General features: G+C 41.6%; 1 protein-coding gene and 1 pseudogene across 2 annotated transcripts in view; one reads left to right on the top strand and one right to left on the bottom strand.

Moving 5' to 3' along the window:
- Spopfm2l2 (speckle-type BTB/POZ protein family member 2 like 1) overlaps positions 1-27,507 on the bottom strand; it is a 73,964-nt gene that overhangs the window by 19,661 nt on the left and 26,796 nt on the right. The gene's annotated exons all lie outside the window — the stretch shown is intronic.
- Zc3h11a-ps3 (zinc finger CCCH-type containing 11A, pseudogene 3) lies at positions 7,209-10,086 on the top strand (annotated as a pseudogene).

Genomic DNA, 27,507 nt, shown 5'->3' on the forward strand with positions numbered 1-27,507 from the left:
ACATCAAAACAATCATCCACCATGATCAAGTAGGCTTCATCCCAGGCATGCAGGGATGGTTTAATATACGGAAAACCATCAACATGATCAATTATATAAACAAACTGAAAGAACAAAACCACATGATCATTTCATTAGACGCTGAGAAAGCATTTGACAAAATTCAACACCCCTTCATGATAAAAGTCCTGGAAAGAATAGGAATTCAAGGCCCATACCTAAACATAGTAAAAGCTATATACAGCAAACCAGTTGCTAATATTAAACTAAATGGAGAGAAACTTGAAGCAATCCCACTAAAATCAGGGACTAGACAAGGCTGCCCACTCTCTCCCTACTTATTCAATATAGTTCTTGAAGTTCTAGCCAGAGCAATCAGACAACAAAAGGAGGTCAAGGGGATACAGATCGGAAAAGAAGAAGTCAAAATATCACTATTTGCAGATGATATGATAGTATATTTAAGTGATCCCAAAAGTTCCACCAGAGAACTACTAAAGCTGATAAACAACTTCAGCAAAGTGGCTGGGTATAAAATTAACTCAAATAAATCAGTTGCCTTCCTCTACACAAAAGAGAAACAAGCCGAGAAAGAAATTAGGGAAACGACAACCTTCATAATAGACCCAAACAATATAAAGTACCTCGGTGTAACTTTAACCAAGCAAGTAAAAGATCTGTACAATAAGAACTTCAAGACTCTGAAGAAAGAAACTGAAGAAGACCTCAGAAGATGGAAAGATCTCCCATGCTCATGGATTGGCAGGATTAATATAGTAAAAATGGCCATTTTACCAAAAGCGATCTACAGATTCAATGCAATCCCCATCAAAATACCAATCCAATTCTTCAAAGAGCTAGACAGAACAATTTGCAAATTCATCTGGAATAACAAAAAACCCAGGATAGCTAAAACTATCCTCAACAATAAAAGGACTTCAGGGGGAATCACTATCCCTAAACTCAAGCAGTATTACAGAGCAATAGTGATAAAAACTGCATGGTATTGGTACAGAGACAGACAGATCGACCAATGGAACAGAATTGAAGACCCAGAAATGAACCCACACACTTATGGGCACTTGATTTTTGACAAAGGAGCCAAAACCATCAAATGGAAAAAAGATAGCATTTTCAGCAAATGGTGCTGGTTCAACTGGAGGTCAACATGTAGAAGAATGCAGATCGATCCATGCTTATCACCCTGTACAAAGCTTAGGTCCAAGTGGATCAAGGACCCCCACATCAAACCAGATACACTCAAACTAATAGAAGAAAAACTGGGGAAGCATCTGGAACACATGGGCACTGGAGAAAATTTCCTGAACAAAACACCAATGGCTTATGCTCTAAGATCAAGAATGGACAAATGGGATCTAATAAAACTGCAAAGCTTCTGTAAGGCAAAGGACACTGTGGTTAGGACAAAACGGCAACCAACAGATTGGGAAAAGATCTTTACCAATCCTACAACAGATAGAGGCCTTATATCCAAAATATACAAAGAACTCAAAAAGTTAGACCGCAGGGAGACAAATAACCCTATTAAAAAATGGGGTTCAGAGCTAAACAAACAATTCACAGCTGAGGAATGCTGAATGGCTGAGAAACACCTAAAGAAATGTTCAACATCTTTAGTCATAAGGGAAATGCAAATCAAAACAACCCTGAGATTTCACCTCACACCAGTGAGAATGGCTAAGATCAAAAACTCAGATGACAGCAGATGCTGGTGAGGATGCGGAGAAAGAGGAACACTCCTCCATTGTTGGTGGGAGTGCAGACTGGTAAAACCATTCTGGAAATCAGTCTGGAGGTTCCTCAGAAAATTGGACATTGAACTGCCTGAGGATCCAGCTATACCTCTCTTGGGCATATACCCAAAAGATGCCCCAACATATAAAAAAGACACGTGCTCCATTATGTTCATCGCAGCCTTATTTATAATAGCCAGAAGCTGGAAAGAACCCAGATGCCCTTCAACAGAGGAATGGATACAGAAAATGTGGTACATCTACACAATGGAATATTACTCAGCTATCAAAAACAACGACTTTATGAAATTCGTAGGCAAATGGTTGGAACTGGAAAATATCACCCTAAGTGAGGTAACCCAATCACAGAAAAACACACATGTTATGCACTCATTGATAAGTGGCTATTAGCCCAAATGCTTGAATTACCCTAGATGCCTAGAACAAGTGAAACTCAAGACGGATGATCAAAATGTGAATGCTTCACTCCTTCTTTAAAAGGGGAATAAGAACACCCGTGGCAGGGAATAGAGTGGCAAAGGTTAAAACAGACACAGAAGGAACACCCATTCAGAGCCTGCCCCACATGTGGCCCACACATATACAGCCATCCAATTAGACAAGATAGATGAAGCAAAGAAGTGCAGGCCGACAGGAGCCCGATGTAGATCGCTCCTGAGAGACACAGCCAGAATACCACAAATACAGAGGCGAATGCCAGCAGCAAACCACTGAACTGAGAATAGGATCCCTGTTGAAGGAATCAGAGAAAGAACTGGAAGAGCTTGAAGGGGCTCGAGACCCCATATGTACAACAATGCCAAGCAACCAGAGCTTGCAGGAACTAAGCCACTACCTAAAGACTATACATGGACTGACCCTGAACTCTGACCTCATAGATAGCAATGAATATCCTAGTAAGAGCACCAGTGGAAGGGGAAGCCCTGGGTCCTGCTAAGACTGAAACCCCAGTGAACTAGATTGTTGGGGGGAGGGCGGCAATGGGGGGAGGATGGGGAGGGGAACACCCATAAAGAAGGGGAGAGGTAAGAAATACTCAAGTTAATAAAAAAGAAAAAAGAAAAAAAAAAGAAATACAAGTCAACGCAAGTAAACAAGTAGAAACACTTAAAGAGGAAATACAAAAATCCCTTAAACAATTACAGGAAAATACATACAGGTGAAGGAACTGAACAAAACCATCCAGGATTTAAAAATGGAAATATAAACAATAAAGAAATCACAAAGGGAGATAACACTAGAGATAGAACATCTAGAAAAAAAGATCAGGAGTCATAGATGTAAGCATCACCAACAGAGTACAAGATATAGAAGAGAGAATCTGAGGGGCAGAAGATACCACAGAACACATCAATACAACCTTCAAAAATAATGTAAAATGCAAAGAGCTACTGGCCCAAAACATCCAGGAAATCCAGGAAACAATGAGATGATCAAACCTAAGGATAATAGGTATAGAGAGTGAAGACTCCCAACTTAAAGGGCCAGTAAATATCTTCAACAAAATTATAGAAGAAAACTTCTCTAACCTAAAGAAAGAGATGGCCATAAATGTACAAGAAGCCAACAGAACTCCAAAAACATTGGACCAGAAAAGAAATCCCTCCCGTCACATAATAGTCAAAACACAAAATGCACAAAACAAAGACAGAATATTAAAAGCAGTAAGGGAAAAAGGTCAAGTGACATATAAAGGCAGCCCTATCAGAATTACACCAGACTTCTCAACAGAGACTATGAAAGCCAGAAGATCGTGGGCAGATGTCATACAGACCCTAAGAGAACACAAATGCCAGCCTAGGCTGTTATATCCAGCAAAACTCAATTAACATAGATGGAGAAACCAAGACATTCCATGACAAAACCAAATTTACATAATATCTTTCTACAAATCCAGCCATACAAAGGATAATAAATGGAAAACTCCAACACAAGGAGGAAAACTACACCATACAGAAAAAAATAATATAATCACCTTGCAACAAAACCAAAAGAAGAGAGACACGCAAACCTAATTTTACCTCTAACAACAAAAATAACAGGAAACAACACTACTCCTTAATGTCTATTAACATTAATGGACTTGATTCCCCATAAAAAAAAGACATAGAAATAAAGACTGGATACATAAAGAGGACACAGCATTTTGCTGCATACAGGAAACACACTGCAGAGAAAAAGACAGACAGAACCTCAGAGAAAAAGGCGGAAAACAAATTTCCAAGCAAATGGTCCAAAGAAACAAGGTGGAGTAGCCATTCGAATTTCGAATAAAATCGCCTTTCAACCAAAACTTATCAAAAAACATAAGGAAGGACACCACATATTCATCAAAGGAAAAACTGACCAAGATGGACACTCAATCCTAAATATCTAGGGTTCAAATGCGAGGGCACCTACATTCATAGAAGAAACTTGACTGAAGTTCAAAGCATACATTGCAGCTCACACAATATTAGCAGGAGATCTTAACACCTCACTCTCAGCAATGGACAGTTCATGGAAACAGACACTAAACAGAGACATAGAGAAATTAACAGAAGCTATGAAACAAATTGATTTAACAGACATTTATACAACATTTCATCCTAAAACAAAAGAATATATCTTCTCAGCACCTCATGGTACCTTCTTCAAAATTCACCACATAATCAGTCACAAAACAGGCCTCAACAGATACAAGAAGATTGAAATACTCCCATGCATCCTATCAGATCACCATGTACTAGGCGTGATCTTCAATAACAAGAAAAATTACAGAAATTCCACATATACATGGAAGGTGAATGATGCTCTACTCAATGATAACGTGGTCAAGGAAGAAATAAAGAAAGAAATTTAAGACGTTTTAGAATTTAATGTAAATGAGGGTACAACATACCCAAACTTATGTGGCAAAATGAAAGCAGTGCTAATAGGAAAACTCTTGGCTCTGAGTGCCTCCAGAAAGAAACAGGAGAGAGCATACATTAGCAACTTGACAGCACACCTAGAAGTTCTAGAACAAAAAGAACCAAATGCACCCAGGAGGAGTAGAAGGCAGGAAATAATCAAACTCAGGGCTAAAATCAACCAAGTAGAAACAAAAAGGACTATACAAAGAATCAACAAAACCAGGAGCTGGTTCTTTGAGAATATCAACAAGAGAGATAAATCCTTAGCCAGACTAACCAGAGGTCACAGAGAGTGTATCCAAATTAACAAAATCAGAAATTAAAAGGGAGACATAACAACAGAATCAGAGGAAACTCAAAAAATCATCATATCCTACTTCAAATGCCTATATTCAACAAAACTTGAAAATCTGGAGGAAATGGACAATTTTCTAGTCAATTTTTTGGTACCAGGTACCAAAGTCAAATCAGGATCAGATAAACAATCCCATAACTCCTAAAGAAATAGACTTATTAAAAGTCTCCCAACCAAAAAGAGCCCAGGAACAGATAGGTTTAGTGCAGAATTCTATCAGACCTTCATAGAAGACCTCATACCAATACAGTCCAAACTATTCCACAAAATAGAAACAGACAGAGCACAACCAAATTCCTTCTATTAAGCCACAATTACACTTATATCTAAACCACACAAAGACCTAACAAAGAAAGAGAACTTCAGACCGATTTCCTTATGAGTATCAACAAAAAAAAATTTTTTTTCAATAAAATTCTTGCAAACCAAATCCAAGAATACATCAAAACGATCATCCAACATGATCAATTGGGCTTCATCCCAGGGATGCAGGGATAGTTCAATAAATTGAAATCCACGAATGTAATCCTCTATATAAACAAAAAGTGAAAGAAAAAAGTCACATGATCATCTCATTAGATGCTAAGAAAGCATTTAAAAAATTCAACACCCCTTGATGTTAAAAGTCTTGGAAATATCAGGAATTCAAGGCCCATATCTAAACATAGTAAAAGCAATGTTCTGCAAACCAGTAGCCAACATCAAACAAAATGGAGAGAAACTTGAAGAAATCCCACTAAAATCAGGGACTAGACAAGGATGCCCAGTCTCTCTATACCTATTCAATATAGTACTCCAAGTCATAGGCAGAGCAATCAGACAACAAAAGGAGGTCAAAGGGATACAAACTGGAAAGGAATAAGTCAAAATATCACTATTTGCAGATGATATAGTATACTTAAGTAACCCCAAAAGTTCAACCAGAGAACTACTAAAGCTGATAAACAACTTCAGCAAAGTGACTGGGTATAAAATTAACTCAAACAACTCAGTAGCCTTCCTCTATTCAAAGGATAAACAGGCTGAGAAAGAAAGTAAGGAAATGACACCCTTCAAAATAGTCCCAAATAATATAAAATACCTCGGTATGACTCTAACCAAGCAAGTGAAAGACCTGTATGACAAGAACTTCAAGTCTCTGAAGAAAGAAATTGAAAAAGAAATTGAAAGAAGATGGAAAGACCTCTGATGCTCATGGAGTGGCAGGATTAATATAGTTAAAAATGGCCATTTTGCCAAAAGCAATCTACAGATTTAATGCCAACCCCACCAAAATTCCAACTCAATTCTTCATAGAGTTAGAAAGAGCAATTTTACAAATTCATTTGGAACATAAATCCCAGGATAGCAAAAACTAACCTCAACAATAAAAGAACTTTGGGGAAATCACTATCCCTAACCTCAAGTAGTATTACAGAGCAGTATTACATAAAAACTGTATGGTATTGATACAGAGACAGGCAGGTAAATCAGGGGAAGAAAATTGAGGACCCAGAAATGAACGCACACACCTATGGTCCCTTGATCTTTGACAAAGGAGCTAAAACCATCCAGTGGAAGAAAGATAGCATTTTCAACAAATGGTGCTGGTTCAACTGGACGTCAGCATGTAGAAGAATGCAAATTGAACCATGCTTATCACCCTGTACAAAGCTTAAGTCCAAGTGCATCAAGGACCTCCACATCAAACTGGAAAAACTCAAACTAATAGAAGAAAAAGTGGGGAAGAGTTTCGAACACATGGGTACTTGGGAAAATTTCCTGAATAGAACACCAATGACTTATGCTCTAAGATCAAGAATCGACAAATGGGACCTCATAAAACTGCAAAGTTTGTGTAAGGCAAAGGACACTGTCATTAGGACAAAATTGGGGAAATATCTTTACCAATCCTACATCCAGTAGAGGGCTAATATCCAAAATATACAAAGAACTCAAGATGTTAGACTCCAAAGAATCAAATAACTCTATTTAAATACGTGGTACAGAGATAATCAAAGAATTCTTAGCTGAGGAATATCGAATGGTTGAGAAGTACCTAAAGAAATATTTAGCAGTCTTCTGCTAGCAGCATTCAGGTGAGGATATAGCACTCTCAGCTCCTCCTGCACCGTGCCTGCCTGGATGATAACGGACTGAAACACTGAACATGATTTACGTTTTAAAGATGATTTCTGTGGTTGAATTGTCATTGGAAGAATAAGTCCACTTCAAGAGTACTTGGAGCTGGTCTTCACCTCAAGGAAGCAGTGGCTTGTTCCAGGAAGCCACTTTTGGCCTGAGAACTTACCCAGTATACCTAATCAGGGAGAAGACTGCTATTTTTATTTCTATTCTACATGCACCAAGGGTGACAGCTGCCCATTCCGTCACTGTGAAGCTGCACTAGGAAATGAAACTGTTTGCACACTGTGGCAGGAAGGTCATTGTTTTCGACAGGTGTGCAAATTTCGCCACATGGAAATTGACAAAAAACGAAGTGAAATTCCTTGTTATTGGGAAAACCAGCCAATGGGATGTCAAAAATTAAATTGCACTTTCCATCACAACAGAAGTCGTTATGTCGATGGACTGTTCCTACTTCCAAGCAAAACTGTGTTACCCACTGTGCCTGAGTCACAAGAAGAGGAAGTAAAGACCGGCCAGCTCACGGTTCAACAGAACAAATTGTCTGTTCAGTCCAACCCCTCCCCTCAGCTGCGGAGCGTGATGAAAGTGGAGAGTTCGGAAAACGTTCCCAGCCCCACATACCCTCCTGTCGTGATCAATGCTGCCGATGATGATGAAGATGACAATGTTTTCTGAGGAGGGTGATGAGAGCAAAACACCTGCCCTGCAGCCAACAACTGACGCCCATAATGGACTACAAGTGGCCTCTACCCGCAAACCTGGAGCCAGTTTAAAGCCAGGTGACTCTTTGAATTTTGGAATAAAAACGCTTGAGGAAATTAAATCAAAGAAAATGAAGGAAAAATCCAAGAAGCAAGGTGAAGGCTCCTCGGGAATTTCCAGTGTTTTACATCAGCCTTAGCCCAATCCAGGCCCTGAGGAGAATGTTCGGACTGTGGTGAGAACCGTAACTCTGTCAAGCAAACAAGAAGAGCCCTTGGTTAGACTGAGTCTTACTGAGAGACTGGGGAAACGAAAACTTCCAGGAGATGGTGACAGTGATCCCCCATTAAAGCGAAGTCTTGCACAGAGACTGGGAAAAAAAAGTGGAAGCACCAGAAACTAACATTGATAAAGCACCAAAGAAAGAGAGAGTTAATAAAACTGGTGAGATCCATGTTAAGACACTGGAAGAAATTCTTCTTGAAAGAGCCAGTCAGAAACGTGGAGAATTGCAAACTAAACTAAAGACAGAAGAACCTTCAGGAGCTGAGGATTCTCCATCAGGAACAAAAAGTTCTTCAGTGCGCATCAAAACCTTCTCTGAGGTCCTGGCTGAAAAGAAACATCGGCAGCAGGAAATGGAAAGACAGAAATCCAAAAAGGATACAAGTTGCCTCATGCTAACAGAAGATTCTGAAGTGAAAAAGACTGTGAGCCTGCCGACTGTTGCTGTTAGCAAAGGACAGCTTGAGGAGGAGCCTGCAGACAGAGCCAGGCCTATGCAGGAGGTGCATATTAAGACGCTAGAGGAAATTAAGCTGGAAAAGGCCCTGAGGGTGCAGCAAAGCGCTGAGAGGAGTGGCAGCTCCCGGCCTCAAGCGGAGGCTGCCCCAGTGGCCAAGAGGCTGCTGCGCATCACCAAGAGATCAGGTGCAAGAGAAGAGAAAAAACTTGAACTTGAGGACAGTGGTGGCGCTCCCTCTCAGAGCAGTGTGACTAAGATGGGACTTAGTGAGACTTCAGATGAGACCATAAGTGATCCCACAAAACTTCCAGTCAACAGATGTGACATTGTCAAAGAGAAACACACACAGAGACAGCAAGAGAGAGGAGCATCACAAAAGGAGAAGCCAGCCTTGGCATCTGTGCGGACAGATGAGGCTTCTTACTATACCCGAGTGGTGGGGAAGCCGGTGCTCACTGCTGTATCGGGCGTCACTTGGCACCTGGCAAAACGGCTCCCCACAGAGTCGTCCCAGAAAGGGGAGGTGGAGACCTCCGGGATTGGAGACTCAATACTGCACGTGAAGTGTGCGGCACAGACTCTGGAGAAAAGAGGTAAAGCCAAGCCCAAAGTAAATGTGAAGCCATCTGTGGTCAAGGTTGTCTCAGCCCCCAAATTGGCTCCCAAGCGCAAGGCTGTGGAGGTGCACTCTGCTGTCATCGCAGCTGTGAAGCCGCTCAGCTCCAGCAGTGTCCTGCAGGAAAGCCGCCAAGAAAGCAGCCGTGGCTGTTGTCCCACTCCTCTCTGAGGATAAATCCGTCACTATGTCTGAGACAGAAAAACCGAAAGACAGTTCTGCGCTGTCTTAAGCCCAACCTTCTTCAGAACCCTTGCTCCCCGAAGGCTCTGGCCCTTCCTCATCCCAGATGGAAACGAAACCGCGCCGGCTGAGCTCGCTCGGCCTCCACAGGAAAGCCTCTACTCTCCGTGGAAGATGATTTTGAGAAACTAATATGGGAAATTTCAGGGGGCAAATTAGAAGCTGAGATTGACTTGGATCCTGGGAAAGATGAAGACGACCTTCTGCTTGAGCTCTCAGAGATGATTGACAGCTGAAAGGGGACAGTGAGGACACTTAAAAATAAAAACCTTCACCCAAAACTGGACTTACTTTTATCTATTTACCTGAGGTGATAATTTCCTTAAGTCTCAAATTTTACCCAAATCAAAAGTATACCTCTGAAGTACCTGTGTGTGTCCTCCCTGGGGTCAGATCTTTTACATCCCTTGATAACCATTTTGCCCATTCAATGCCATTGTTCAGCATCCTTGAGAAGAAAGTTCTGTAATGCCCTTCTCTCCACATGGGACTGAGCTCCAAATGAAACGGTGCACGAGAACTCAGTGGTCCTTGAGGTGTTTGTCAGTGTGGGCTAGCTTCCCCTGCTGTATTTATTTATGTATTGTCTTAATTTTATCAGAGTTTAAAATGAAGACGGCTGCTAACCATTGTGGACCAAATGTCATGCTACCACTAAACAAAAGACCCACTCAGTCTGTGTAAAATCGTATGTCTTTTTAAAGGTATTTGGAGATTCATCTAAGCTTTAAAGAGGGCCGGGCAGCTTGAGCACCTGAGATGCGGACATAGCTCTGGACCGGTTCTGTTGTGTCAGCTGCTCTATGGCCTCTGAAGAGCAATAGCTAATTTATTACTACTGTAATTTTTTAAAGGCTTTAAAGTGCCTCAGGGGCCCCCTGAAACTACGTTTCTATTTCTGGGGTTCCCTGGATTCTTTATAAGAGATGGTGACATGACTAGAAATTCTTTTTTTAGTATGAAAATTGTTCCTTCAATACCTTTATCTTACTGGCATTGAATTATCAGAGACAGAAAATTGGTAATTTTTTTAATTTCTAACTCTCCCAGGAAACTCCTCTTGCCTAGTATTTATTTGATGTGCTTTAACCATGGGAGGAGGGGAAAACCTCAAGCTGCCAGTGTTGATCAACAGACTGTACCAGTACACGGGGCTGTACTGGCTTAGGGACGGCAAGATGCTCTGGGGTGTATTGGATACCTCCAGTTTCTTCATTTCCGGATTGAGTTTTCTTTTCTTAATGTTGGTCTTCATAATCACCTCGAGGTTTAGACTTGTGAAGGAGCAAGTCTGTTGAGGATAATAGTCTTGAAATGAGACACTGTACAGAACTGGAAGAAGGAAAGGAAAGACTCGTTCATTGTGATACTTTGTGTGGGTGGCCAGTTTGTTTCTCATAGGGAAGTCCTGGATCACCTGTCATGTTGGCTCCTAAGGAACTGCTGTTGTAAGCGGCTCACCAAGAGTTGAAGGTCATGTAGCCTTGTTGGGAATATGGAAAAGGAAGAAAGCCACAGGACTGCCAGTTCAGTCGGGAAGATCTGGATGATTCTGCACATGCAAAAGTGACTTGAAGTTTCTGTATAGACACTTGTACCAATCCATCTTCAGCTGACTGAATGCTGTATGATAGCCCTTCTCCAAAGCAGAGGTGGAAGGTTCTGGTTTCACCACACATTTATAAACACATTTCCTTTTTTGAATTGGCCTATAGATTGTAGGTCTCTTTTGTATATAACCTCTATTCTTTTTGCTTAAAAAAAAAAGTCTGTTCATACTTAATGCCCTGTATTATTCAATGATTTGTGTTCAACATTATTTGAACCATTTGCCATTAACGAAAGAGAAATACTTATTTGTGTTTTAAATAAAACTGATATAGGAAAAAAAGAAATATTTAGCATCCTTAGTCTTCAGGGAAATGCAAATCAAAGCAACTCTGAGATTCCCCCTCAAACCAGTCAGAATGTCTAAGATCTAAAACTCAAGTGACAACAGATGCTGGCGAGGATGTGGAGAAAGAGGAACACTCCTCCATTGTTGGTGGGATTGCAGACTGGTACAACCATTCTGGAAATCAGGCTGGAGGTTCCTCAGAAAATTAGACATTGCACAACTGAGGATCCACCTATACCTCTCCTGGGCATTTACATAAACAGTACTCCAACATACAACAAAGACACATGCTCCACTATGTTCACTGGGTTCTGATGATGCCAAGTGGCCTTGTTCTCTGTTGCTTAGGTTTCTTGCCCTTGCCTCTAGTCATCTGCTGATCTCCGGTGCTAATTGACCTTGCTGTCTCTGACAGTGGCTTGACCCTCCTGTAAGCCTGTGTGTCAGCACTCCTGGAGACTGGTCTTCCCCCGACGGGATCTAGGTACAGAGAACTGTGTCACAGGGTCAGCTCCCAGTGCAAGCAGAAACCGGAAGGATCCTGTCCCAGAATGCTCCTCGGTTCTTTTGTCCAGAGTGCTTCAAGTGTTGGGCCAGGACTGTGAGCAGAAGTGGTGGTCTCACCTATGCTCTCAGGATTATCTGCACTTCTGAGAATCCAGCTTTCTCCCCAAGGTATCTGGGTACAGAGAGCTATGTCACAGGGGTCAGCTCCAGTGCCAGCAGAAACCAGAAGTCATTCTCCTCCATCTGCTGCTTATTTTGACCTATGAAACCCTGAACCTTTAGTTCTAGTGTTTCTTCCAGGCCATGTTGCCAAGTCTTAAACTTTTCTGTCTGTTGCTCAGACTCCTATTAACTACAGAAAATTCTGTTCTAGCATCTCCTCCAGCTTCTGTCTCCAGCCTTCAGTCTGCTCTTTCTGTTGTTTATTTTGAGCTATAAAATCCTGTGTCTTGAGTTCTAGTGTTACTTGTAATCTCTTTTCTAAGGCAAGGAACTTTTTATCTAGGTCCCTGTCTTTTTGAGAAGACATAGTAAATCAAGAGAATAAATATTGCCATACTCGTAAATGATAAGGTGTCTATTTCCTTTAAATCCATCCCTGTCAGACCATTCAAAATATCATCCCATAAAACATAAAAGATATTTATTGTGTTTCTCATCCTTAAGTATCAAAAGATTATATATCTCTGTTTATATCAAGTATTACCAGATCTGGAGCCCTTTGTTCCTTTGTCTCCCTCTGCTGTTCGATTCAGAACACTGCAGTCCTCTCCTATTTTTTCACAGCAAGGGGCCTCTTTCCCTTGCAGTTGGCAGGGCTTGCTTCTGTGTTGATCTTAGGCTACCTGAAGCTCAAGCAAACACTCCAAAGATCCAGTCTGTCTGTCGATTTCCTGTGTAGATGTGGGGGGATACGGGGAAGTAAACACAAAATGGCTATCCAGGGTTTAGATGTCCAGACCTATTCCGTATGTCTGCTGGAAAAATTCCTTGAAAGCAGTTGTGCTCCAGGTCTCCTGTCCCTCCCTGTGACTCTTTTTATAATTAGATATGTTTATTTATTTACATTTCAAATGTTATTCCCTTTCCCGGTTTCCTGTCCATAAGCCCCCCGCCATCCTATCCCCCTCACCCATATGGGTGTTCCCACAAAATGACTCCCCTAACACCCCCCCACATTCCCCTGCAGTGGGGGTCCAACCTTGGCAGGGCCAAGGGCTTCCCCTTCCACTGGTGCCCCAACAAGGCTATTCTCTGCTACATATGCAGTTGGAGCCCTGGGTCAGGCCTTGTGTAGTCTTCCGGTAGTGGTTTAGTCCCTGGAAGCTCTAGTTGGTTGGCAGTATTGTTCTGATGGGGTTGCAAGCTCCTTCAACTCTTTCAATCCTTCCTATAATTCCCCCCAAGGGGGTCCTGTTCTCAGTTCAATGGTTTGCAACAAGTGTTAACCTCTGTATTGAACATGATCTGGATGTGTCTCTCAAGAGAGATCTATATCCAGTCCCTTTCAGCAAGCATTTTTTTAGCTACATCAATCTTATCTTGCTTTGGTGGTTGTATATATATGGGTCACATGTGGGGCAGGCTCTGAATGGCCATTCCTTCAGTCACTGCTCTAAACTTTGCTTCCATAACCACTACTATGGATATTTTTCCACTTTTAAGGAGTGGGAGCCTACCTAAAGACTATACATGGACTGACCCTGGACTCTGACCTCATAGGTAGCAATGAATATCCTAGTAAGAGCACCAGTGGAAGGGGAAGCCCTTGGTCCTGCTAAGACTGAACCCCCAGTGAACGTGATTGTTGGAGGGAGGGCGGCAATGGGGGGAGGATGGGGAGGGGAACACCCATAAAGAAGGGGAGAGGGAGGGATTAGGGGGATGTTTGCCCGGAAACCAGGAAAGGGAATAACACTCGAAGTGTAAATAAGAAATACTCAAGTTAATAAAAAAAAAAGGAGTGGGAGCACCTGCATTTTGGTCATCCTTCTTCTTGAGCTTCCTGTGATCTGTGGATTGCATCTTGGGTAATTCCAGCCTTTTGGCTAATATCCACTTATCAATGAGTGCATACCAAGTGTGTTTTTCTCTGACTGGGTTACCTCACTCAGGATGATATTTTCTAGTTCATTCCACTTTCCTATGCATTCCATGAAGTCATTGTTTTTGATAGCTGAGTAGTATTCCATTGTGTAGATGTACCACATTTTCTGTATCCATTCCACTGTTGAAGGGCATCAGGTTCAATGCAATCCCCATCAAAATACCAATCCAATTCTTCAGAGAGTTCGACAGAACAATTTGCAAATTCATCTGGAATAAAAAAAAAACCCAGGATAGCTAAAACTATCCTCAACAATAAAAGGACTTCTGGGGGAATCACTATCCCTGAACTCAAGCAGTATTACAGAGCAATAGTGATAAAAACTGCATGGTATTGGTACAGAGACAGACAGATAGACCAGTGGAATAGAATTGAAGACCCAGAAATGAACCCACACACCTATGGTCACTTGATTTTTGACAAAGGAGCCAAAACCATCCAATGGAAAAAAGATAGCATTTTCAGCAAATGGTACTGGTTCAACTGGAGGTCAGCATGTAGAAGAATGCAGATCGATCCATCCTTACCACCCTGTACAAAGCTTAAGTTCAAGTGGATCAAGTACCTCCACATCAAACCAGATACACTCAAACTAATAGAAGAAAAAGTGGGGAAGCATCTTGAACACATGGGCACTGGAGAAAATTTCCTGAACAAAACACCAATGGCTTATGCTCTAAGATCAAGAATTGACAAATGGGATCTCATCAAACTGCAAAGCTTCTGTAAGGCAAAGGACCCTGTGGTTAGGACAAAACAGCAGCCAACAGATTGGGAAAAGATCTTTACCAATCCTACAACTGATAGAGGGTTTATATCCAAAATATACAAAGAACTCAAGAAGTTAGACCGCAGGGAGAAAAAGAACCCTACTAAAAAACGGGGTTCAGAGCTAAACAAAGAATTCACAGTTGAGGAATGCCGAATGGCTGAGAAACACCTAAAGAAATGTTCAACATCTTTAGTCATAAGGGAAATGCAAATCAAAACGACCCTGAGATTTCACCTCACACCAGTGAGAATGGCTAAGATCAAAAATTCAGGTGACAGCAGATGCTGGCGAGGATGTGGAGAAAGAGGAACACTCCTCCATTGTTGGTGGGATTGCAGACTGGTACGATCGTTTTGGAAATCAGTCTGGAGGTTCCTCAGAAAATTGGATATTGAACTACCTGAGGACTCAGCTATACCTCTCTTGGGCATATACCCAGAAGATGCCCCAACATATAACAAAGACACATGCTCCACTATGTTCATAGCAGCCTTATTTATAATAACCAGAACCCGGAAAGAACCCAGATGCCCTTCAACAGAGGAATGGATACAGAAAATGTGGTATATCTACACAATGGAATATTACTCAGCTATCAAAAACAATGACTTTATGAAATTCATAGGCAAATGGATGGAACTAGAAAATATCATCCTGAGTGAGGTAACCCAATCACAGAAAAACACACATGGTATGCACTCACTGATAAGTGGGTATTAGCCCAAATGCTTGAATTACCCGAGATGCACAGAACAGATGAAACTCAAGAAGCATGACTAAAATGCAAATGCTTCACTCCTTCTTGAAAAGGGGAACAAGAATACCCTTGAGAGGGAATAGGGAGGCAAAGTTTAGAACAGAGGCAGAAGGAACACACATTCAGAGCCTGCCCCACATGTGGCCCGTACATATACAGCCACCCAATTAGATAAGATGGATGAAGCAAAGAAGTGCAGGCCGACAGGAGCCGGATGTAGATCTCTCCTGAGAGACACAGCCAGAATACAGCAAATACATAGGCAAATGCCAGCAGCAAACCACTGAACTGACAACGGGACCCCTGTTGAAGGAATCTTAGGACTGAAAGAGCTTGAAGGGGCTTGAGACCCCATATGAACAACAATGCCAAGCAACCAGAGCTTCCAGGACTAAGCCACTACCCAAAGACTATACATGGACTGACCCTGGGCTCCAACCTCATAGGTAGCAATGAATAGCCTAGTAAGAGCACCAGTGGAAGGGGAAGCCCTTGGTCCTGCTAAGACTGAACCCCCAGTGAACGTGATTGTTGGGGGGAGGGCGGCAATGGGGGGAGGGTGATAATGGGGGGAGGATGGAGAGGGGAACACCCATATAGAAGGAGAAAGGGTGGGGTTAGGGGGATGTTGGCCCGGAAACCGGGAAAGGGAATAACATTCGAAATGTAAATAAGAAATACTCAAGCTAATAAAAAAGAAAAAAGAAAAAAGAAAAAAATAACAGCCAGAGCATTATGTGTATATTAGAGCCCAGGGATCCTAACACAGCAGTCCCTGAACATTCCAACATGGCTGAAACACAAGACCTTAAAACAATCTTTATGAAGGGAGAGAATGAAGAAGTCCCTTAAACAAATCCATTAAAGCACGAACAGTGTGAAGAAAGAAAGAAATCCATTTTAAAAATCCAGGAAAACAAATCAAACAGAAGAAGAAAATAAACAAAATTGTTTAAGGCCTAAAAATGGAAGTAGAAGTGATAAGCAAAACAAATACTTAGGGAATTCTGGAAATTAGGAATTTAAATTTTCCATGCAAAGAATGAATGAAATAACAGTTGGTTCTTTGAGAAAATCAACAAGATCAATAAATACTCTTCCAAACTAATAAAAGCGCAGAGAGAATATACAGATTCACCTAATCAGAAAGAGGTGAGACGTAATAACGGACACCGAAAATCTGGAGACTCACAAGGTCACACTAAAAAAAATCTGTTTTACCACATTGGAAAATCTAAAATGACTTGAAAGTTTTCTCAATAAATAACACTTATCGAGGGTAAATCATGGTCAGATAGTCAATTAAACAGATATAACTCCTAGTAAAATGGAAGCAGTCAATAAAAATCACCTCACAACCCAAATCCCATGGGGAAGAGAGCTGACCACCCAGGAGTGCAGACATCCTGAGACCACAGGACAGACTGCCACCTCTGCACCCCTGTGCCCACATCCCTGGTCCAAGGGGAAACTACACAATGCCACTGATCACAGAGATATAGGAACAGCCGCTGGTACCTGCAGTTCTGGTCTGCACCCAAGACCAACTGAACCAGGCAAATAGCTCCCTGACCCCAAACCCCATGGGGGAGAGAGCTGGACCCTCAGAAGTGTGGATACTCCTGAGAAATCAGAGGAGAATACCCTCTGCACACAGTCCAGACCCAAGAGGGAATCGAATAGTGCCAACTGTGCCCGCTGGGTACAAGGACCTACAAGCAATCAAGGACAGGACCCTTCGATTCCTGCCAGACTTCGATTCCTGACAGTCTCCAGGAGCGCCGAGACACCTTATATCAGAGCACCTGTTCTCAGGAAAGGCTGAAAGAAAACAGGAAAACAGTTCTACAGGAGTGCTGACACAGAGGCCTACAGTAGGGTCAAGGCACTCTCAGAAACAGCAAGACAAGCAAACACCAGAGACAACCTGATGGCTAGAGGCAAGCTCAGGAACCTAAGCAACAGAAACCAAGACTACATGGCATCATCAGAGCCCAGTTCTCCCACCAAAGAAAATACTGGATATCCAAACACGCCAGAAAAGCAAGATTTAGATTTGAAATCACAGTTTTTGATAATGATGGAGGACTTTAAGAAAGACATACAGAACTCTCTTAAAGAAATGCAGGAAAACACAAGTAAACAAGTAGAAGCCCTTAGAGAGGAAACACAAAAATCCCTGAAAGAATTACAGGAAAACACAATCAAACAGGTGAAGGAATTAGAAATAGAAATAGAAATAGAAACAATAAAGAAAGCACAAAGGGAGACAACCTTAGATATAGAAAACCTAAGGAAGAGACAAGAGGCCATAGATACAAGCATCACCAACAGAATACAAGAGATAGAAGAGAGAATCTCAGGAGCAAAAGATACCACATAAATCACCAACACAACTGTCAAAGATAATGTAAAACACAAAAAGCTCCTAGCCCAAAACATACAGGAAATCCAGGACACAATGAGAAGATCAAACCTAAGGATAATAGGTATAGAAGAGAGTGAAGACTACCAACTTAGAGGGCCAGTAAATATGTTCAACAATATTATAGAAGAAAACTTCCCTACCTTAAAGAAAGAGATGCCCATAAACATACAAGAAGCATACAGAACTCCAAATGCATTGGACTAGAAGAGAAATTCCTCCTCTCACATAAAAGTTTAAACACCAAATGCACAAAACACAGAAAGAATATTAAAAACAGTAAGGGAAAAAGGTCAAGTGACATATACAGGCATACCTAAAAGAATTAACACCAGACTTCTCCCCAGAGACTATGAAAGCCAGAAGACCCTGGACAGATGTCATACAGACCCTAAGAGAACACAAATGCCAGCCCAAGTTACTGTATCCAGCAAAACTCTCAATTAACATAGATGGAGAAACCAAGATATTCCATGACAAAACCAAATTTACACAATATAGTTCTAGAAATCCAAAGGATAATAGATGGAAAACCCCAACACAAGGAGAGAAACTATACCATACAGAAAGCAAGAATGTAATTTTCTTGCAATGAAACCAAAAGAGAGACAAACAAATATAATTTCACCTCTAACACCAAAAATAGCAGGAAGCAACAATCACTATTCCTTAATATCCCTCAACATCGATGGATGTACCAAAGTTAAATCAGGAATAAATAAACCATCTAAACAACCCCATAACTCCTAAAGAAATAGAAGCAGTTATTTAAAGTCCCTCAACCAAAAAGAGCCCAGGTCCAGATGGGTTCAGTGCAGAATTCTATCAAACCTTCATAGAAGACCTCATACCAATACTGTCCAAACTATTCCACAAAATTGAAACAGATGGAGCACTACCGAATTCCTTCTATGAAGCCACAATTACTCTCATACCTAAACCACACAAAGACCCAACAAAGAAAGAGAACTTCAGACCAATTTCCCTTATTTATATTGATGAAAAATACTCAATAAAATTCTGGCAAACCAAATCCAAGAGTACATCAAAACAATCATCCACCATGATCAAGTAGGCTTCATCCCAGGCATGCAGGGATGGTTTAATATATGAAAATCCATCAATGTAAACCACTATATAAACAAACTCAAAGATAAGAACCACATGATCATTTCATTAGTTGCTGTGAAAGCATTTGACAAAACTCAACACCCCTTCATGATAAAAGTCCTAGAAAGATCAGGAATTCAAGGCCCATATCTAAACATAGCAAACCAGTAGCTAACATCAAACTAAATCGAGAGAAACTTGAAACAATCCCACTAAAATCAGGGACTAGACAAGGCTGTCCACTGTCTCCCTACTTATTCAATACAGTACTCGAAGTCCTAGCCAGAGCAATCAGACAGCAAAAGGAGGTCAAAGGGATACAAATTGGAAGGAAAGAAATCAAAAATATCACTATTTGCAAATGATATGATAGTGTACTTAAGTGACCCCAAAAGTTTCACCAGAGAACCTCTTAACCTGATAAACAACTTCAGCAAAGTGGCTGGGTATAAAATTAACTCAAACAAATCAGTAGCCTTCCTCTACTCAAAAGATAAACAGGCTGAGAAAGAAATTAAGGAAATGACACCCTTCACAATAGTCCCAAATATTATGAAATATCTTAGTGTGACTTCCACCAAGCAAGTGAAAGATCTGTATGACAAGAACTTCAAGTCTCTGAAGAAAAAAATTGAGGAAAATCTCAGAAGATGGAAAGATCTTCCATGCTCATGGATTGGCAGAATTAATATAGTAAAGATGGCCTTTTTGTCAAAAGCAATCTACAGATTCAATGCAATCCCCATCAAAATTCCTACTCAGTTCTTTATAGAGATAGAAAGAGCAACTTGCAAATTCATTTGGAATAACAAAAAAATAGGATAGCAAAAGCTATACTCAACAATAAAAGAACTTCTGGGGAAATCACCATCCCTGACTTCAAGCAGTATTACAGAGTAATAGTGATAAAAACTGTACGGTATTTGTACAGAGACAGACAGATAGATCAGTGGAACAGAATTGAAGACCCAGAAATGAACCCACACACCTATGGTCACTTGATCTTTGACAAAAGAGCTAATGGAAGAAAGATAGCATTTTCAACAAATGGTGCTGGTTCAACTGGAGGTCAGCATGTAGAAGAATGAAAATCGATCCCTTCTTATTACCCTGTACAAAGCTTAAGTCCAAGTGGATCAAGGACCTCCACATCAAACTGGAAAAACTCAAACTAATAGAAGAAAAAGTGGGGAAGAATCTCAAACACATGGGCACTGGGGAAAATTTCCTGAACAAAACACCAATGGCGCGTGCTCTAAGATCAAGAATCAAAAAGTGGGAGCTCATAAAACTATAAAGCTTTTGTAAGGCAAAAGACACTTTCATTAGGACCAAACGGCAACCAACAGATTGGAAAAAGATCTTTACCAATCCTACATCTGACAGAGGGCTAATAATCAAAATATACAAAGAACTCAAGAAGTTAGACTACAGAGAACCAAATAACCCTATTACAAAATGAGCCAAACAAAAGATTCTCAGCTGAGGATTATCCAATGGCCAAAAAGCACCTGAAGAAATGTTCAACATCTTTAGTCATCAGGGAAATGTAAATCAAAACAACCCTGAGATTCCACCTCATGCCAGTCAGAATGGCTAAGATAAAAAAAACTCAGGTGACAGCAGATGCTGGCGAGGATGTGGAGAAAGAGAAACATTCCTCCATTGTTGGTGGGTTGCAAACTGGTACAACCGCTCTGGAAATCAGTCTAGAGGTTCCTCAGAAAATTGGACATTGAACTATCTGAGTGTCGCGCCCACCTCGGCCGGCAAGGAAGACGCAACATGGTTGGATTCTTCTCAACAGCCTTTACTGCAGGACACCTTCATTCTTGATACAGGGAGGCGGCGGCAGCAGCAGCCAGCCCTAAGTGTTACAGCTCCAAAAGTGTTACAGCTCCAAGTGTTACAGCTTCAAATGTTACCGCCCCCCGAGCGGCAAAGCCGCTCGCCTTATATACACAACAGTATGCTAATATTCTTTCAGGGATTGGTGGGGCACGAGTCACCCCACTGTCATCCCAGCTACTTGTCCTCCAGAGATTGGCACGGCATGAACTTCCATTAGCATAGTACCGCCCCAGCCAGGCTGACGTCAGGTGCAAAACCCCACGCATGCGCAGTACTGTTGTTCACCACAGGAGGGCGCCAGATTCACCTCATTATCATACAGCTGCCCTGACAAGGGGGCAAGTCTGCGCATGAGCGGTAAGTTATTCACATTCGGACGGGGCTGGCTGTCGGCGCCATCTTTACTTCGCCGCGCCGCTCCCTACACCTGAGGACCCAGTATACCTCTCCTGGGCATATACCCAAAAGATGCTCCATCATACAACAAAGACACGTGCTCCACTATGTTCATGGCAGCCTTATTTATAATAGCCAGAAGCTGGAAAGAACCCAGATGCCCTTCAACAGAGGAATGGATTCAAAAAATGTGGTACATCTACATAATGGAGTACTACTCCACCATCAAAAACAATGACTTTATTAAATTCATAGGCAAATGGAATGAACTAGAAAATATCATCCTGAGTGAGGTAACTCAATCACAGAAAAACATACTTGGTATGCACTCATTGATAAGTGGATAATAGCTAAAAAGCTCGAATTACCTAAGATGCAATCTACAGATCACAGGAAGTTCAAGTAGGATGACCAAAATGCAGATGCTCCCGCTCCTTCTTAAAGGGGGGAAAAAATATCCTTAGGAGGGGAAATGGAAGCAAAGTTTAGAGCAGCGATTCAAGGAATGGCCATTCAGAGTCTGACACACATGTGGCCCATATATATACAGCCACCAAAACTAGATAAGATTGATGAAGCTAAAAAAATGCATGCTGAAAGGGACCGGATATAGATCTCTCCTGAGAAACACATCCAGGGCAAGTCCAATACAGAGGTCAATGCTAGCAGCAAACCACGAAACTGAGAATAGGACCCCCTGGGTGGTTATTAGATGAAGTATTGAAGGAGTTGAAGGAGCTTGCAACCCCATGAAAACAACAATGCCAACCAACCAGAGCTTCCAGGGACTAAACCACTACCGAAAGACTATACATGAACTGACCCTAGGCTCCAACTGCATATGTAGCAGAGAATAGCCTTGTTGGGGCACCAGTGGAAGGGGAAGCCCTTGGTCCTGCCAAAGTTGGACTCCTAGTATAGGGGAATACGAGGGAGCAGTAAGGGGGATATATCTTATGGGGAGGAGGAGGGGAGGGAATAAGGACTTATGGACAGGAAACCAGGAAGGGGAATATCATTTGAAATGTAAGTAAAGAAATAAATCTAAGATGGATGAAGCAAAGAAGTGCAGACTGACAGGAGCCAGATGTAGATCTCTCCTGAGAGACACAGCCAGAATACAGCAAATACAGAGGCGAATGCCAGCAGCAAACCACTGAACTGAGAATAGGACCCCCGTTGAAGGAATCAGAGAAAGGACTGGAAGAGCTTGAAGGGGCTCGAGACCCCATAAGTACAACAATGCCAAGCAACCAGAGCTTCCAGGGACTAAGCCACTACCTAAAGACTATATATGGACTGACCCTGGACTCTGACCTCATAGGTAGCAATGAATATCCTAGTAAGAGCACCAGTGGAAGGGGAAGCCCTGGGTCCTGCTAAGACTGAACCCCCAGTGAACTACACTGTTGGGGGGAGGGCGGCAATGGGGGGAGGGTTGGGAGGGGAATACCCATAAGGAAGGGGAGGGGGAGGGGTTAGGGGGATTTTGGCCCAGAAACCGGGAAGGGGAATAACAATCAAAATGTAAATAAGAAATACTCAAGTTAATAAAGATGGAAAAAATTAAAAAATAAATATATCTAATAAAAAATTTTTTTAAAAAATCACCTCACTTGCCCCACTTCCAACAGTATCCCTCAACCCCTGTTTCCTTCTTGTTTCTATGTACAAACTTCTAACTCTCTGGGGGAGGTGCCCTGCTGGACCAGAGAGCAGAAATCCAGGCCATGAGAATTGCAGGTAGGCCACTGTCTCCCAGACATATTCCACCCTCTCAGTGACCCTCCCCTCCATGACTATCCCTAATCTCTCTTTGCCTCCTCTTCACTCTGTCCCAGTTCCTATCATGGACCTAATATCCCTTGGCTGTCCCTCTTCACTTGACCCTGTCCACCCTCACTTTGGAGCTACAATGCTGCAGTTTCCTGAGGCACAATCCTCTTCTGCTGCCTTCCTTTCAGAGTTACCTGTCATCCCACAGCTCCCCTAGGTCCTCATGGCTTTTGTGATTCCCTGTGTTTCCCTGACCCTTTCTTGTGGATCAGATGACTCACCTAGAGATTGGTTTTTCATCCTTGCTTTCTGGCCTCCACAGAAGCCCTGGTGCCAGATGCCCAGTCTCTCCTTTGGTAAGTATGTAATGCCCTCACAGACCTATCTTTACTGATTAGTTTTCAGTTAAAGCCTATTTTGTTATATCTTAAAGTATCTACAACAGCTTGCTTCTTAGGTCCATGTGCTTGGAATATCTATTTTCTAACCCTTTACTCTGAGGTACTCTCTATCCTTAAGTTGAGTTTTGTTTCTTGGATCAGCAGAAGGATGCAACATGTTTTTACTTGCACTCTGTTACTCTGTATCTCTCTGTGATACTGATAGATAATAATGACCAATAGTTGTTGATTCCTTGCGTCTTGCAGTTATCCTTTTGGTGGTGGTGGTGGTGATGGAGTGGTGGTATATCTGTGTTGGGGTGTGTGTGTGTGTGTGTGTGTGTGTGTGTGTGTGTGTGTGTGTGTGGTTGTTGTTGTTTGCTTCTTTTGGAATTACTGATCTGAGACTATTTTCTGTAATTTTTATAGTAGTAATTAATCTCCTTAGGTTGGCATTTTCCTTGTAATTCCTCCTATAGGTCTGCTTTACACAAATATTGCTTAAATTTGACTTTATCATGAAATACCTCAGTTTCCTTATCTGTGGTGATTGAAATTTTGCTTGGTATAATATTCTGGGCTAGCATCTGTGGTCTGCGGCACATGTGTACAGACTCATTTGACTCTTAGAATATCTTCAACACTTGAGAATCTAAGGTTACCCCACAATCTTGGTTCAACCAAGATTCTAGAGACAAGAACTGAGACATAAGGGGTCTCAGTATCCCTCAGAGAAGGAGTATTGTGGTAGTCAATGAATCTGTAGGAATTGCAAAATCAGACTTCCTGGTCCTCAAGGAATCAATCTCTGCCTAACACTTCAGAGGAATCTGAGACCTCAGCCTGGGCTATCACCTCTGTATGAGGAATCTGATTAGGCACTTCTATTTGGACAGATAGAAGTCAGACATGGCCAGCTGATTCAGTGTCCAGACTACATTTGATATGTCACTGGACTCAATCTTCCAAAACCAGCATTTTACAAAGAACCATTAGCCAAAACTAAAACTAAGGTCTATTCTGTCACAGTACATAGTGCTGGAGAATTTTCTAAATATTCTAACCTTACTTTTTGTCTTCCAAATTTCTGCTCCTGGCTAACTCTTCTTGTTAACTAATTTGTATCAATGCAGAATACAGTTTTTGTACTTAAAAGCTCACTCTGAGAAAGGCTCACTGGTAAACTGGGTTCCCAAATGCACAGTGTATTTGCCAGACTGCTAATACATACTTTCTCTTCACTTAAATCCAAGACCAAGCAATCTTCTTGGTGGCTACTCTATTTTTCTAAAGGTTCATTCCTCTAAGATTCCAGAGACTAGACATAGATATACTTACGGTCTCAGAATCCCTAACAATGCGAACCTGTAAACTGTTCAAAGAGCTCCTGAAAGTGCTGGCCCTGCGTTCCAAGTACCTAAAATCCACTTTGATCAATTATCTAACAATGCAGAAAGATCTGATACCTGTAATACAAAGGAAACAGATCAGAAGGTAGACTGGTCTCTCAAGTCTGGAAGGAAGTTTGGTGGAGAAGTCTTCTGTTTGGACACATTGGATAGATCTGAAGCAGTCACTATTAATGATTCAAAATCTGTAGGAAACAGACATTACTAGGTTCTCCTGTATGAATGTGTTGCCTGTTCATGGTGTGTGTGTGTGTGTGTGTGTGTGTGTGTGTGTGTGTGTGTGTGTGTGTGTGTGTGTGTGTGTGTATTTCTGTGTTTCTGTGTTTCTAGCAGTTTTGTTTTCCTGTAATGAACAGTGACTTTCTTTGACATAAAGGACACCCTCCCCCAAACCCCCAACATGGGTTAAGATTTGTGCTCCCTCCTGTTTAGGGGATCTGAAACTGGAGTTTTGGTTTATTTGTCCTGACACTGTATCCATCTTGCACTTGGTTTTACCTGAGATAAAGTTCCAAATCCTAGAAGCTGAACATTTACCTCCTACAGAGGCCAATCTGCATGCCAAGATTTTGATGAAATCATTATTACATCTGCTCCTGTGGTGTCTACTAAACCTTCAATTTCAATCTCATTTATTTGAATTTTTAGCTTTGGTTTCTGATCATTTATAGCAGTTTGTCAGAATATTTGTTTGCTGGTCTCTCCCGAATTTTTTGTTTTAGCTATTAAGGCTGTTTTGACCTTAATTAACTACAAAGCAATGTTGTTTATAACATCAGGTAATAAACCTTTTAATTACTCTCTGACTGAGTTTCCCCCATACTGGCAGGGAATAATTGAATCAAATTTGATATCAGGACCTGCATTAGGCTCCCTTTTCTGATGGCAAGGGGTTACCTGGCAAAGGGTATCCCTTGTTGATCTTTATCCATTAGTCCAATTTCAGCCTTTGACACACCTTCTGCATTTACAGAACACTAAGGTCTTTTCTTTGGATTTGTTCTTGAGAAAACATTGTTTCTAGGAATTCATTGCCTACAATCCATTTTCAAAGGGCCTTGCTTACCACAATTAAATCATCTGCCATTTTGATATTTCTCAACATTGAGAAATTACTTCTATCAAATTAGCACCAAAAACATGAGACCCAATATCAGATGTAGCTCTCTTTTTTTTTTTTTTTTATCTTTATAAACTTGGGTATTTCTTATTTACATTTCGATTGTTATTCCCCTTCCCGGTTTCCTGACCAACATCCCCCAACCCCTCCCCTCCTATATGGGTGTTCCCCACCCCGTCCTCCCCCCACTACCACCCTCCCCCCAACAATCACGTTCACTGGGGGTTCAGTTTTGGCAGGACCAAGGGCTTCCCCTTCAACTGGTGCTCTTACTATTCATTGCTACCTATGCAGTTGGAGTCAAGGGTCAGTCCATGTATAGTCTTTGGATAGTGGCTTAGTCCCTGAAAGCTCTGGTTGGTTGGCATTGTTGTTCATATGGGGTCTTGAGCCCCTTCGAGCTCTTTCAGTCCTTTCTCTGATTCCTTCAACGGGGTTCCCGTTCTCAGTTCAGTGGATTAATGATGGCATTCGCCTATGTATTTGCTGTATTCTAGGTGTGTCTCTCAGGAGAGATCTACATCCAGTTCCTGTCGGCCTGCACTTCTTTGCTTCATCCATCTTATCTAGTTTGGTGGCTGTATATGTATGAGCCACATGTGGGGCAGGCTCTGAATGGGTGTTCCTTCTGCCTCTGTTTTAATCTTTGCCTCCCTATTCCCTCTCAAGGGTATTCTTGTTCCCCTTTTCAAGAAGGAGTGAAGCATTTGCATTTTAGTCATGCTTCTTGAGTTTCATCTGTTCTGTGCATCTCGAGTAATTCAAGCATTTGGGCTAATACCCACTTATCAGTGAGTGCATACCATGTGTGTTTTTCTGTGATTGGGTTACCTCACTCAGGATGATATTTTCTAGTTCCATCCATTGCCTATGAATTTCATAAAGTCATTGTTTTTGATAGCTGAGTAATATTCCATTGTATAGATATACCACATTTTCTGTATCCATTCCTCTGTTGAAGGGCATCTGGGTTCTTTCCGGGTTCTGGTTATTATAAATAAGGTTGCTATGAACATAGTGGAGCACGTGTCTTTGTTATATGTTGGGGCATCTTCTGGGTATATGCCCAAGAGAGGTATAGCTGAGTCCTCAGGTAGTTCAATATCCAATTTTCTGAGGAACCTCCAGACTGATTTCCAAAATGATCGTACCAGTCTGCAATCCCTCCAACAATGGAGGAGTGTTCCTCTTTCTCCACATCCTCGCCAGCATCTGCTGTCACCTGAGTTTTTTATCTTAGCCATTCTGACTGCTGTGAGGTGAAATCTCAGGGTTGTTTTGATTTGCATTTCCCTTATGACTAAAGATGTTGAACATTTCTTTAGGTGTTTCTCAGCCATTCGGCATTCCTCAGCTGTGAATTCTTTGTTTAGCTCTGAAACCCATTTTTAATAGGGTTATTTATCTCCCTGCAGTCTAACTTCTTGAGTTCTGTGTATATTTTGGATATAAGGCCTCTATCTGTTGTAGGATTGGTAAAGATCCTTTCCCAATCTGTTGGTTGCCGTTTTGTCCTAACCACAGTGTCCTTTGCCTTACA

This window comes from Rattus norvegicus, chromosome 2 (assembly GCF_036323735.1).
Source record: "Rattus norvegicus strain BN/NHsdMcwi chromosome 2, GRCr8, whole genome shotgun sequence".
NCBI lineage: Eukaryota > Metazoa > Chordata > Mammalia > Rodentia > Muridae > Rattus > Rattus norvegicus.